Below are 14,720 nucleotides of genomic sequence, written 5' to 3' on the forward strand. Positions count from 1 at the left end.
TTATCCATGACCTTACTCACTACAATGTTTTACCGATAGCATAGCTTCCTTCACTATCAAGTGCATTAAGATCCGAAAATTAAGGAAGAGGGTCAGTAGTCTCCCCCCCCCCCCCCGTTCCAGGCTCTGGGGTCAAATTTGAGAATAACTGTAAAATATTTTTAACAGAATCCATAACTCACTCCTCCAAGGGGAAAAGACGCATTCAACAGAAGAAAAATCCTTAATTCAAATATTGTTGTTTTTTAAAGTACATTTTTGAAGAAATTTACCGGATGCACAAATTTTTGCGAAGGTATAAGCAATGTGAATTGCAGCAGTGGGAAGTTGGAATGACGAGCCTGCCATTTTGTTAAAATTAAAAAAAAACCTCGAAGATTGTCGCGCTGACAAATTATTATTTTTATCTTTTTAAATGTATCAAATAATCTTTTTCAGCGATCGCTAGAGATGGGTTCTGTGCGCTTACTTAAATGTTGTCTCCGGTTACATATAAATTATTGCGTTAATACTGATAAAGGGAAATGAACTATTCCGTCATCGCCGAGCCAGGATTCAAGCAAGGACTTTCAATTTATTTCTCCGTTTGTTGTTGTACTCTCGACATGGATTTAACTTTTCATTTTTGTGTGCGGCCTAATACTTTCCTTTTGCCACCGTAATTTCCAGATTGGCTACTATACTGGGGTCACATCAAAGCCCATAAATTATGGATTTTTTCTTTGTTTGAAAAATTTTTAATCTTTGAAAAGTTTTTCAAGACTCAGAAGAAAAATTTTTCACGGATTTTTAAAAATATTTTAACTGAAAACGCCTAAGAATTCGGCTTAATAAATAGAGCGTAAAATAGCAGCCCACCTGTGCTACAAAACCTTAGTCTCCAGATCGCGCATGAAAAATGCAGGATCAAAATTCCGTCGGCAATCCTTCAATTCGTCGCAATCAAAGTTTCTACCACCAGTCATGGTCCGGTAGGGCAAGGGGGAAGAAGCTACAGGGTTCTGCTCCGCCGCAAGGTTTGTCGTTTGACCTAAATCTCTTGACTTGTCTACTTCTTCTGCGTACCGCATTATTAGATATTTTCGACATTTGCATCGACCCAGCTCTAAATACTTTTTACAATGGCGCTGGCTATGTGTGGTAGTACTTTTAAGATGTATACCTCGCTTTGATTTAATTTTCCCCATGATTTCGGCTTTGTGTGCATAATTTTACTGAAAGCTCCTGACTATTTTTCGCTTTTAGGTTTCTTCCTTGCATTGAAATAATTTGTGAAAATTTCACAATCAAACAGTTCGTGGTAACGAACTGTAGGAAGGAGCGACACGGCTCAATAGTAACCAAAACTCTAAAAAATGGAATTTTGATACGAATAGCTACATCAAAAGAATCGCATTTTAATGCTAATTTTAAATATATAAGTTTCATGAAGTTTAGTCTTATCCATCAAAAGTTACGAGCCTGAGAAAATTTGCCCTATTTTAGAAAAAGGGGGAAACACCCCCTAAAAGTCATAGAATCTTAACGAAATCAGATTATCGATCTGATTTTATTTTAGGGGGAAACACCCCCTAAAAGTCATAAATCTTAACGAAATCAGATTATCAGATTATTCGAAATAGAATCACACCATCAGTATCAGAGAACCCTACAGAAGTTTCAAGCTCCTATCTACAAAATGTGGAATTTTGTATTTATTGTCAGAAGGCAGATCACGGATGCGTGTTTATTTGTTTGTTTTTTTTCCCAGGGGTGATCGTATCGACCCAGTGGTCCTAGAATCTTGCGAGAGGGCTCATTCTAACGGAAATGAAAGGTTCTAGTGCCCTTTTTAAGTGACCAAAAAAAATTGGAGGGCATCTAGGCCGCCTCCAACGCTAATTATTTTCCCAAAGTCAACTGATCAAAATTATGAGATATCCATTTTAATCAGCGTAGTCGAAAAACCTTATAACTATGTCTTCGGGGGCGACTTACTCCCCCAAAGTCCCCGTGGGAGGGGCTACAAGTTACAAACTTTGACCAGTGCTTACATATAGTAATGCTTATTGGGAAGTGTACAGACGTTTTCAGGGGGACTTTTTGGTTGGGGGAGGGGTTGACAAGAGGGGGACATGTTGGGGGAACTTTCCATCGAGGAATTTGTCAGGGGGAAGAAGATTTCCATGAAGGGAGCGCAGGATTTTCTAGCATTATTTAAAAAAACAATGAAAAAATAAATATGAAAAGTTTTTTCAACTGGAAGTAAGGAGCAGCATTAAAACTTAAAATGAACAGAAATTATTGCGTATATCAGAGGTTCACCTCCTTCTAATACCTCGCTCTTTACGCCAAAGTATTTTTAGCGATTTCAACTATTTATTCTACGGCTTTTGTGGTTCAGGGGTCATTCTTAATGAATTGGGACAAAATCTAATCTTTAGTGTAAAGAGCGAGGTACTGACGATGGGGTGAACCCCTCATATATGTAATAAAAACATGAAATTGCAAAAGTTCGTTACGTAAGCTAATTTATAAGTTACGTTTATCTTTTACTAATAAAAACATTCGTAAAAAATTAAAAGTTCTAGTTGCCTTTTTAAGTAACCAAAAATCGCAGGGCAACTAGGCTTCCTCCACCGTTCCTTTTTTTCTCAAAATCATTCGGTCCAAACAATGAGAAAGCCATTTAGCCAAAAAAAAAACTTGAAAATTTCGTGTTAATTATTCCTCTGCGGAGAGCCAAAATCAAAACATGCATTGATTCAAAAACGTTCAGAAATTAAATTAAAAGAACAAGTTTTTTAGCTGAAAGTAAGGAGCGACATTAAAACTTAAAACGAACAAAAATTACTTCGTATATGAAAGTGGCTGCTTCCTCATCAACGCCCCGCTCTTTACGCTAAAGTTTTTTTACTTGTTTTAAAAAGCAGAGTTGAGAGAAAGAGTCAAACTTTAGCGTAAAGAGCGGGGCGTTGATAAGGGAGCAGCCCCTTTCATATACAAAGTAATTTCTGTTCGTTTTAAGTTTTAATGTCGCTCCTTACTTTCAGCTAAAAAAAAACTTGTTTTTTTTTTATTTAATCTATTAACAAGCAGCTGAGGTAAATTCTACGAGATTGTCAATCTAGTCTCTAGGGGTGCTATCGGCGACCTGAAACGATTCTTTCTGGCATCCAACTTGCAAAAATTTTAGCTAGATGAAACATTCTATAGGACTGTTAGAAAACAGGAAAATACATAGAAAAATGGTTGCAATCATCTTACAGGTTATTGTCTTCTGCTCATGATAGTACCGATTTTGTTATAAAGACAATATCCTTCATAGAGTACACTTGTGAAAAAGAGCGAGACATTTTCTAAGATTTCTAAGCAATTAGAGGAAATAGAGCAAAATCCTAGCAAAAACTTGTAGCATCTTCAAGAAGCTACGGCCTGATATTAAAAGCGGTATCTTTCCGCCAATGAATACTTGAGTACTTTTTAAATATAAATTTTCGATTTGAACATGGGATTTTCGAGTTCCATCAGCTCACTTAATCAAGGCCTTAGGAATTGCAACTTTCCTTTTAAATTATACCCTAAAACAAAGAAAAAAGTTAACACAAAAAATCTCTATTGTCCTCTACCAAAACCTAGCATGTTGAATTAGTTAGTTCAATAATGAACGAACTAATTCAACTTCCGAATAGTTACAGTAGATTGAAAATTTCCTTTTAATTTAGACTGCAAAATAAAGAAGAAAGATAACACACAGAAACTCTGTTGTCTTCTGCCAGAACCCAGTATGTTAACTAACTATCCACTAGCTAATGCAACTAATTAATAGATATAATAAATTGTAAATTTCCTTTTAATTTATACTCTAAAATAAGGAAAAAAAGATAACACAAAAAAGCTTTATTTTCCTCTACCAGAACCTAGCATGTTAACTAATAATTAACTAACTAATACAACTAATTAATAGTTGCAGTAAATTGCAACTTTCATTTTAATTTAAAATGTAAAATAAAGAAAAAGATTATGACGTAAATTATCTTTCAGTATTAGTCAAAATCTATAAAAATGTCAACTCACCAGAACAAATCCGTGGCTGAAAAATAAATCTAATATGTCAGTCTGAAGTAGTCTGCTTACTGTAAGAGTTGAGAGTCACTTATGTCACTCCAACAGTAAACAGTGATAATAAAGTCGCAGGTTAAAATTGAGTACAGCTAGCAGTTTGCTTTTGTCAATGAACAACTGTCAAGCCATGAAGACACAATTCTAAGTGCTTCAATTATCTTAGGCATATCATATCTGAATTACAGCATTCTTTCGTAACGTCCAACCCAACTTTGCATATGGTGACCTAAACATTTTTAAGGATAAAATGCTGATGGATAATTTTGCTGATGCACTAAGAAAAACTTGCAGCTTCTTTAACGCCATCTACAGCATTCTTGACATATTGGTTTTTATTGCACTTGGAAATCGATTGGTTAACAGCATGACTTTTGCATCCACGGAGGCTGTTTCTTTTAGCAACTTTTTGGATCTCTGATACTGCCCCTTGCATTCTAAAAATGTCGACACTTTATCTAACGCAGCTTATGCCAATAAAATTATCAACGACTAATTCAATGTCTTTCATTAGCTTGAGCACAGACTTGTCTAAGCTTTCACCTGTAATGTTTGGTTCATGTTCAGTTATACCCACATAGTTCATTTTGGGATGGTCTACGAAGTACTCTATAATACTCCTGTCATAAGAAGTCACAGTCAAGGGTACAAAACTGTCAGCCGCAAGGCCTTTCGTATAGACGGGGTAGGCCTTTCGTGTCGAATTTTGAGGCAAATATAGCCAAAAAAATCAATTTTCAGCTTCCACATGTTGACCTAGTGCAACTTTGGGCCACTCTGAATTGATAACAGTAGTACTTTTCCTCTTTTGTGCAGGTTTATCATGTAAGATTCTATACTAAATTTTAAATGTAGCTGGTAATATGGGTAATATGTGGCTGAATATGCAAAAACCAATGAAACACCATTTTTTTTTAAGGGACTGGTTGACGTGTGATTACATATAAGAAAAGGCGTATTATTATTATATTATTTGAAAAAAATTAAGTGCAGAAAGTAAAATTGAAAAGTGCCGAAAAAACTAAGTTTTGAAGTATTTAATGCATCCGTGGTTTCGTCAATTATCGTCCTGTAAAGTACATCCTCATAGATTCTTGTTCTTATAGTACTTAACATTTATTTAACGCAAAATTCCATCAAGTCCTTTGCCGTCGTTTTGCTAATATAATCCAGGCCTAAATCCGCCACTACGTTAGGGGGCAGGGGCACCCTGTACCCATTCCTATATCTGCCTTTGTCTAAGATGGGGGCTTGCTGCTCTTCAATTACCTTTTACTTTAAAAAGGGAATAGAAGTCACCATTTCCAAAAAAAGAGTTCAAGGACCAGTGCTTGTGAATCTACAATCCCTTTTGGCTTTTGGAAAAAACACTAAAAATCTTCATTTCTGAACAAATGACCATGCTCCAAATATTCTATGACCATAACTAGGGGTTTGGATGTGGAGGGGGAAGTCCTCCTAACTTCGTAAAAAAAAGTATGCTCGTCTTAGGATTCAACGTTACTTTTTAGTTTCATAATTAAGGAGTAGAAAAGAAATATTATCGTCAATCAAAAAGAATTATATATCAATTTCTACTTCCCTCTTCCCATTTCTCTTGAACTCACTCTTTATTTATCTGGAGGTTCAGTGAGAGTTAGGCTGTTTTTTCTTTAAATTACACTCTTTGATGTATCTGCCTTCCTCCCCCTACAAAAGGATAAGCAGCGGGAATCCAAATATCAAATATACTTTCTTTTCATTTTTAAAAATCCAAACTGACAGGTCGTAAGTCTTACGGCTCCTATTTGAGGAAGGACGGGGTTTTTGTTATCCATAAATGCAAATTTACTTATATTTTCAGCTGTTCTAAACAAGATAGGTACATCAGAACGTTGTTCAGATATCTTAAGGGGCTACAAAAGCACAAGATATAAGGCTTTAGAATGGGAATTGGTTGCTCTCCTATAACCTTTAACTTTAAAGAACCCACTAGAACTCTCAATTTCCCAAAAAAAATTCTAGGAGGAGGCATGTGGTTCTACAATCACTTTTCAACCACAGAAGAGAGAATAATGAGGACTTCTATCCCAAGACAGTGAGCCAACAAAACCTATTTGAATATTTCGACCCTATATATAAGGGCCGTCTTCAGCAAAGAAAATAATAAACAATAAAACACTTACAATAAAAGCTCTCGGCTAAAAATCCATTTTCTTTAAATAACCTTAGCATCATTACTTCTTAACGAAAAGTTCAGCCATGACTGTGTGATAAAAGCTGACATTTTACAAGCTAAAAAGGTTCATTCATTGAACTAACTGTATTTATTAAAAATTGGAATAATTTCTTATTGCGATATTTGCCTTCTCTGCAGCTAATCTTGTAACACGTAAAATGTTTTTTTAAACAAACTTTTTTCAGTTTTGAAGTAATTTTCGGAATATAAGGTAAATAAATCGTGCTTGTGGGTTTAATCGAATCGTTTTCTGGTGTGGCATTTAAGGCTTTAGAAGACTACATCTTTAATCTTTGAGTGATTAAATAAAAAAAAAGTTTTTTAAATGAAAGCGAGGAGCAAAATTAAAACTTAAAAAGAACATAAATTACTCCGTAGACGAAAGAGGCTTTTCCTCCTCACCGCCCCGCTCTTTACGCTAAAGTTTGACTCTTTCTCTAAAGTCGTATTTTTAAAACAGTAAGAAACTTTAGCGTAAAGAGCGGGGCGTTGAGGAGGAAAAGCCCCTTTTGTATATGGAGTAATTTCTGTTCGTTTTAATTTTTAATGTTACTCCTTACTTTAATTTAAAAACTTGTTTTTTTTATTTAATTTCTGGGCGGTTTTTAATTAATGCATGGTTTGATCTTGGCTCTCCGCATATAGATAATTAAAACGAAATTTGCATATTGATTAATTGCAATTAATCGGAAGATCTTCATTAAAATTCTCATCCTCCATGAGAATTTTCTCCATGGAAATATCCTCCCTCGTAACCCTCCCCCCCCTTCAACTCTCCACCTTAATCCAAAAAAATCCCCCTGAAAACGCCTGTACACTTCTCAGTAACCATTACTATATGTAAACACAGGTCAAACTTTGTAACTTGCAGCCCCTCCCACTTGGACTGCGGGGGAGTAAGTCGTCCATAAAGACATAGTTATTAGGTTTTTTGACTATTGTGAATAAAATGGCTATCTCAGAATTTTGATCTGGAGACTTTTGGGAAAAAATGAGCGTGGGAGGGGGTCTAGATGCCCTCCAATTTTTAATCACTTAAAAAGGGCACTAGAACTTTTAACTTCCGATAGAATGAGCCTTCTTGTGACATTCTAGGACCACTCAGTCGATACGATCACCCCTGGAAAAAACAAACAAAAAAAACACATTTTTGTAGATAGGAGCTTGAAACTTCTACAATAAGGTTGTTTGATACGCTGAATCTGATGGTGTGATTTTTGTTGATATTGTATGACTTTTAGGGGGTGTTTCCCCTATTTTCTAAAATGAGGCAAATTTTCTCAGGCTCGTAACTTTTGATGGGTATAACTGATCTTGATGAAACTTATATATTTAAAATCAGCATTAAAATTTAAATCTTTAGATGTAACTATTGGTATCGAAATTCCACTTTTTAGACTTTCAGTTACTATTGGGGTCGCTCCTTACTACAGTTCGTTACCACGAACTGTTTGATAACAGTATTTATGAGAGAAAGTAGGTACCCGTTGCCAAAAAGTATGTCTGTAATAAAATTTAATTCTTTTTTAATATACGGCTCTGAACAGATATTAAGTGCTCTATCCACAAGAAATATTACCACACCTCTTTTAACCGGTGGAAGATGGTTAGATTTGAAGTGAAGGTATCTATTTTTATGCGTAGGTTTTCTGTAAACCGTAAAATAAAGTTTATTCTAACTGCGTATTATCGATAGATCTAAAAAAGGTATTTTTTCACCTGTTTCGGTCTCTAGAGTGAATTGCAGGTTTCTATCGTAAGTATCTAAATGTTCTAGAAAACTTTTAAGTTCACTTTCACCATAATTCCAAACTGAAATTACGTCGTCCATGAAACGTCCAAAAGCCAATCCAAAAAAACAAGCCCAATCCCAAAAGAACTACAAGATTAGCTGCAGAGAAGGCAAATATCGCAATAAGAAATTATTCCAATTTTTAATAAATACAGTTAGTTCAATGAATGAACCTTTTTAGCTTGTACAATGTTAGCTTTTATCACACAGTCTTGGCTGAACGTTTCGTTAAGAAGTAATGATACCAAGGCTATTTAAAGGAAATGGATTTTTAGCCGAGAGCTTTTATTGTAAGTATTTTATTATTTACTACTTTTTTGCTGAAGACGGCCCTTAGATATAGGGCCGAAATATTCAAATAGGTTTTGTTAGTTCACTATCTTGGGAAAGAAGTCCTCATTATTCCCTCTTCTGTGGTTGTATTATGGAAAGGCAGTGTGGTCTACGTCATTATTTACAATCACTTTGCCAATTAAAAAGGGCTCAGCAACTCTCAATTTCTGATTGAACGGCAGTCCTTTGAAGTTACTTTGACCACTAGGTAGGGGGAGGGGTAAAAAGGAGGAAACCCCCTCCTATACAAAAAAATTTCTTTGTTTTTAGGTTTAACGTAATTTTTACTTTCATGATAAAGGCGTCGGCCAGAAATATTACTGTAAATCAAGAAGAATTAGATATTTAATGTAACCCCCCCCCCTTAATTTACTAAGACTCATTCTAGGTTTATTTTTAGGATCAATGAGAGTTAGGGTATATTTGCTTCTGTATTGAATTAAATAAAAAAAAAACAAGTTTTTGTAACTGAAAGTAAGGATTCAATTGATTCAAAAACGTTCAGAAATTAAATAAAAAAAAACATGTTTTTTTTTAACTGAAAGTAAGGAGCGACATTATAACTTAAAATGAACAGAAAATACTTCGTATATGAAAGGGACTGCTTCCTCATCAACGCCCCGCTCTGTACGCTAAAGTTTGAATCTTTCTCTCAACTCTTCTTTTTAAAACAGTAAAAAACTTTAGCGTAAAGAGCGGGGCGTTGATGAGGAAGCAGTTGATGAAAGTAAGGAGTGACATTAAAACTTAATACGAACAGAAATTACTTCGTATATGAAAGGGGCTGCTTCCTCATCAACGCCCCGGTCTTTACGCTAAAGTTTGACTCTTTCTCTCAACTCTTCTTTTCAAAACAGTAAAAAACTTTAGCGTAAAGAGCGGGGCGTTGATGAGGAAGCAACCCCTTTCATATACGAAGTAAATTCTGTTCGTATTAAGTTTTAATGTCGCTCCTTACTTTCAGCTAAAAAAAACTTTTTTTTATTTTATTTCTGAACGTTTTTGAATCAATGCATGGTTTGATTTTGGCTCTCCGCAGAGGAATAATTAAAACGAAATTTGTATATTTATTTCTTTTGGCTAAATGGCTTTCTCATAATTTTGATTGAATGATTTTTAGAAAAATCATTTTCTAATTGCCCTCCGATTTTTTGGTTAATTAAAACGGCAACTAGAACTTTTAATTTTTTACGAATCTTTTTATTGGTAAAAGATAGACGTAACTTATAAATTAGCTTACGTAAAGAACTTTTGTATTCTCATGTTTTTATTACATATATGAGGAGGATCACCCCCTCGTCAGTACCTCACTCTTTACACTTAAGCTTAAATTTTTTCCCAATTCATTAAGAATGACCCCTGAATCACAAAAGCCGTAGAATAATAGTTGAAATTACTAAAAATACTTTAGCGTAAAGAGCGAGGTATTATGAGGAGGTGAGCCCCTCATATGGGTAATAATTTCTGTTCGTTTTAAGTTTTAATGCTGCTCCTTACTTCCAGCTGAAAAAACTTTTTCATGTTTATTTTTTCATTGTTTTTTTTCAAAATAATGCTAGTAAATCCCGCGCTCCCTTCATGGAAATTTTCTTCCCCCATGACAAATTCCTCGATGGAAAGTACCCATCGAGAAGAGTCCCCCTCTTCTCAACCCCTACCCCCAACCAAAAAATCCTCCTGAAAACGCATGTACACTTCCCAATAACCATTACTATGTGTAAGCACTGGTCAAAGTTTTAACTTGTAGCCCCTCCCACGGGGACTGTGGGAGAGTAAATCGTCCCCAAAGACATAGTTATAAGGTTATTCGACTACACTGAATGAAATGGCTATCTCAGAATTTTGATCCGTTGACTTTGGGATAATAATTAGCTTGGGAGGGGTGTAGGTGCCCTCCAATTTTTTTGGTCACTTAAAAAGGGAACTAGAACTTCTCATTTCCGTTAAAATGAGCCCTCTCGCGACATTTTGGGACAACTGGGTCGATACGATACGATTACCCATGGGAAAAAAAACAAACAAAAAAACAAACAGAAAAACACGCATCCGTGATATGCCTTCTGGCAAAAATACAAAATTCAACCTTTTTGATAGATAGGAGCTTGAAACTTCTACAGTAAGATAAAAATAACGCAAATTTTCTCAGGCTCGTAACTTTTGATGGGTAAGACTAAACTTGATGAAACTTATATATTTAAAATCAGCATTGAAATGTGATTCTTTTGATGTAGCTATTGGCATCGAAATTCCATTTTTAGAGTTTTGGTTACTATTGAGCCGGGTCGCTCCTTACTACAGTTCGTTAACACAAACTGTTTGATTTATTAGCCGTCCCACTTCTTGATACTGAACATAAGCCTCCTGCTGGGCACTGCTTGGCGCAAAGAGTGACATATGTCTCTTACATCCACTTCAGTCCAATGAACAGGTTTGTGCTTCAATCGGTCTGATTATTATAATCGCTAAAAAGTCGGATATGCTATCGGACCATCGTTTCAATGGTCGGCGGCAGGATCACTTCCGACCAGCTTTGACAGGATCACAGTCGAAGATCATCTTTGAAGGTGTATTTGGTGGCATTAAAAATAGATGTCCAAAACATAAGGTCCGCTCGGCTACTTGTGCACAAAACCGGGACTGCTTAGTGAGATGCAGAAGCTTCTTGTTACTTACAAAATTAAACCACCGTAGATCTTCTATCCTTATCATGCCCTTCAACCGGAACCAGTCAATAGTCTTCAGGATTGCAGCTGATGCTTGCTAAGTCTCAGCTCCATAAACCATCCCGGAACCGACGAGGGCTTAAAAATTGGCAATGTAGTTGAACGAATATTATTCGGTTTTCGCCAAAGTAACGGTTCAACCTGCTGATAGCAGAAGATGCTTTGAATAGCCTTACATGGAGCTCGGGGAGAAGCGAGCCATCTGAAGAAATTGTGGATCCCAGGTACGTGAACATTTGGACAATTTCAAGGGTAGTTGTTCCTTCCAGGCTGACTCGAGAATTGGCTGTAGGATAAGACAGGTCTATGGCCATAACTTTCGTATTATTCCAGTTTATCTGCAGTCCTGCACTTTCGGCCTCTTCTATTAAGATTTGCAGCGCTTCCAGCAAATGTTCATATAGTCCATTAGGATGATCAGGTCGTCAGTAAAATCAGCATCTGCGATGATACGACCACCGAACTTTAGTTGAAATGGGTGACGTGAAGTTGCCTTTGTCCTAACATGGTCTATGATGACATTAAAGAGCTCTAGGGCCACTGCACACCCTTAGGACACCCCTGTTGTGATTTGAAAGAATGGGCTCCGCCGGTTACTGACTTGAACACATCTTTCTGTACCATAGTGTAAAACCTTGAAGAGTCTACAGTATTACGCGGGGAGGCTAGTCGATTCTAGAATCTGCCAAGGTGCTTCTTGGTTCACTGAGTGAAAGCAGCACAGAAGTCAACGAAGGCAAAAAAAGCCTTCTGTCGGAACTCTGTGGCTTATCGAATTTTGAAAACCTGCTCTGTGGTGGAATGATCCGATATAAAAACAGCTTGGTCTGGTCACCGTATCCCACAAACTATAATTCCATATTGGTCTAACAGGACCATTGAGAAAACTTTTCCTGGGACTGACAGTAGAGTTACTTTATAATAGTTTGAAGAATCACTTTAAGAGCCTTTCTTCTTCCACCAGTGGATGGTGACACCCTTCTACCAATCTTCAGGAGCGTAAAAACAGCTTGAAGAATTAGCAACTCTAATTATATACCCCTATGGGCACGCTTAAATGCATTGTGGCGTCACTACTGCTATGTTGTGTAGTTAATTCTTTAGTAAGTTGCAGCAATTACTGCAACTACGAGCTCTTCGTTGGTTTTAACACCATATTTATGCAGTAGAAGCGGAAAATAAAATTGGCAAGAACTTTGTCTAAAATGCTTACACAAATAATTTTGGGCGATAATTTGATTAAAGGATATATAGATGTATTGGTAGTTTTAATTTGATATTTGATTATTGATATATGGATTCCGATACAAGGTATTGAGGATAGGGACCCCTGATCATATAACAAATCAATTTTTTTCATTTTTTTATTTTGATGTTGCCCCTTGTTTTTAGCTGAAATTTTAAGCTATTTAATTATTTTTCAAATAATGTCGGAAAATCCGCCTTCTGTCTCCATGGAGACTCCATTCCCCTCTCCCGAAGGACATTATCCCTTGGAAAATGCCTCACGAGTAAGATCCCCTTCTTTTGCGCAATTCCACCCACCCCCCCCCCCCCCAGAAAATTTCTTCCGGACAATTCTACATGGGAAATTCTTTTGCGCCAACTTTTATTTGGAAAAAAGACTTATTTTTTTATTAATCTCTCATAATTTTTCAAATCATGCCAGAAGTCCTACCTCTGTGGAAAATATTTCCTCGAAATACTCCCTTCCCAATGTCTCAATGGGAGGTTTCTGCCGCGTAAAATTTTCCCATAGAGAATCTCTCCAGTGGAAAATCCTGCACCGCGGAAAATCCCCTAGACAATTTCAACTCCTATAAAAATTTTCCCCTAAGCAATATCCACGGTATATATCCTCACATAAAATCATATTGGCAAAAGATAAGTAAGTCAATTAAGAAGAATTTGGTGTTAGAATTCTAGTGAATTCCTCTGTGTACAGTTTCCCTTTGAAAGCTCATCCCCGTAACTTCCCTCCCCATAGAAAAATCTCCTCTTAGAAAATCCCCACTGCAGAAAATTCCCCCATGACTTTTGACTGGTACATGAGACTTAATGAATATTACATGCCTGAAGTCAGCATTAAGGCCAATTCAATTGATGTACCAATTTTTATCGAAATTCCGTGACTATTTGACCGAGCTGCTTGTAACTTAGTTTTTTACGACGAGCTGTATGATTAACTGATCAGGCATGGAATCCACTCTTTGAAAGGGCATTGGTGGCGGACATGGACATTGACTTTATGACAAATATCTATAGGTATTTCTGAAATCCGTATTACAAGACTTCCACGACTTGAGTGGATCACTTTTTCCTGTAACTAAAGACTCCCCACTGGAAATCTGGAAGGCCGTGACAGATACAGGTTCTGACGAAGCTCACCTTGCATTGACTACATAATCTTCTGAATATAGTCCCCATAAACTGACTTCTTTCTGTAGTGTCTGAATCAGAGGGACTGTCATGACACTTGCATCTGTTGATACAGATTCCAGTAACGCCAAGTCCACGTATTTTGCTACTTAACTCTGGACTTGGAGAAAATTGTCCGGAGGGATATATAATTTCTTCAACGCGAATTGAAGTATGTGGCAATCGTGAAGAGTGTGATCTGAACAAAGCCTATAAGGCTAGAAGGTATTCTTATCTAGCCAACACTTTCGGAGGCTCTCAGCAACATTTGAGAGTCCACCTTTACTAAACTTAGTTTGCGAACACCCTCTACCAACTTCTGGATACAGCTGTGCATACTGTGTATCAGCATAGATGATTCAATGAATTGAATCCATTATTCTTCTTCTCGTCCATTTATCTTACAATTTTCTCTGCTGGATAATCACCGGTAAATACAAAAAAAAAAAATAATATTGTTTTCGATATCGATACTTACGTTTTGATAATCGATATCGATAGTGTATGCGATATATCGATATCGATATTTTATATCGACTAGCTATACACAGACACTAATTCTCACAAGTATTATTTCTCTTTTGAGGGCTAGAAGTGATTGAAAGTGAAATCTGGCTTCCTCCCTTGCCCTATATTACAACTCAGCCTTTAAGAAACCCTATTGATGTCGGACCAAAACTCTCTGAAGAAATTTTGTGTTTAAAGATATCTAAATATCTGCTTAGACTACCTTTTGGTATGTATCACCACATAGTCGATGGTTCAATTACTCTAAAGTTGGTATCGTTTGTCTCACCAGCTCGGAACTCTTTGGAACTGTTTGCCAGACCAAGATTCCCAGAAACTCTGAAAAGATTTTCTCTTGAAACAACAGGTTTGCCAGAATAAATGAAGAGGCGCTATGTACAACCGTTTTTCAAATTATTTACAATATCTCAGGAACGGCCCGGAGGATGAAGTTGACAATACCAGTTAGTGTAGGGAAAGTATGGAAGGTGGGTCAAAGAGATCTTAAAGTCTGTGATTGAGAGGGGGAAGAAACCATGTCTTCAATCTACCTAAATGGTTTTGCACTAAAATTGCCTATAGAATTGGGATTAGTGAGCTAAACTAAAAGATTCTGGGTTGTAATAGC

At 36.5% G+C, this 14,720-nt stretch overlaps 1 protein-coding gene across 1 annotated transcript in view; it reads right to left on the reverse strand.

Annotated features, from left to right (window-relative positions):
• The window catches only part of LOC136029947 (anti-sigma-I factor RsgI-like), an 84,594-nt gene extending 80,283 nt beyond the window's left edge, over positions 1–4,311 (reverse strand). Inside the window, exon 1 of the mRNA XM_065708490.1 lies at positions 4,057–4,311. The gene's annotated coding sequence lies outside the window, so the exon portion shown is untranslated. The remainder of the gene's footprint in view (positions 1–4,056) is intronic.
• Between the last annotated feature and the right edge of the window lie 10,409 nt (positions 4,312–14,720).

Source organism: Artemia franciscana, chromosome 8, assembly GCF_032884065.1.
Source record: "Artemia franciscana chromosome 8, ASM3288406v1, whole genome shotgun sequence".
Taxonomy (NCBI): domain Eukaryota; kingdom Metazoa; phylum Arthropoda; class Branchiopoda; order Anostraca; family Artemiidae; genus Artemia; species Artemia franciscana.